A 922-nucleotide genomic window follows, 5' to 3' on the forward strand; every position below is an offset into this window, starting at 1 on the left:
TCATATTATTTGTTATATTTTTATTATTCATTATTTTCACTTGACTCGCATAAATAATTTTGTTCGAAGAACATTTTATGCAGTTTTACTTCGCAGCACTTCACTTGCAATTTGCAATTTCTAGTTTTCAATGTTTATCAATAATTGAATTGCCTTTTACTGTTTGTCCATGACTTTCATTTTATGCAGAAGGCAAAAAGAATTTATTTCATCACATGTTTGGTTAATGATAATAAAGCAATCTTGAATCTTAAACTATTTTATATTATGAAGGTGATTGCAGTTCCATTGGTGATGTGGAAGACAAAAATAAGACCAATTCAGAAAATAAGACCAATTCAAAAAATAATATAAAAAAATTGGTTACAGCTTGAGCAGTGGGCTGATCTAGGATTAAAGAATGGAGGATGGCTAGGTAGTGTATACAGGTTGTTCATGGAGGCCTCGACCCCAGAACTTTCCACATTCTGAGGTCTGTTAATGATGTTGAAGTCTCATACAAATAAATAAAATAATTCTGGCTTCTGGAACACCCATTAGGCCAGGAATCCAGCCCATTTCCAATAGGGTCCAAATTGCACAATTAAAAAGTTATCAAAATTAATACATATTAAAAAGGAAAAGAAAAAAAAGCAGCATTTAAAAACCAAGATGCACCCAATTAACTAATAATTTAGATAGAACACAACAGTGCTCCATTGTAATTATTGCAATTGAGCACTATTGCATTCATACAGTTTTTTGATGTGTATTTCAAATGTAGCCATATTAGTAATTAATTTTAAATTAGTTGAGAGAGCATTCCAGTCATTGATAGCCGAAACGAAAAAGGTTGAATGAGACTGATTATTTCCTTTAAGCAGAGGTACAACCAAATTGACTTTATGTTGACGAGTGTTATGTGTATGAATTTCAGAAACTC

The sequence above is a fragment of the Anneissia japonica genome, unplaced genomic scaffold, assembly GCF_011630105.1.
Source record: "Anneissia japonica isolate Jap-2015-1 unplaced genomic scaffold, ASM1163010v1 scaffold287791_len150076_cov109, whole genome shotgun sequence".
Taxonomy (NCBI): domain Eukaryota; kingdom Metazoa; phylum Echinodermata; class Crinoidea; order Comatulida; family Comatulidae; genus Anneissia; species Anneissia japonica.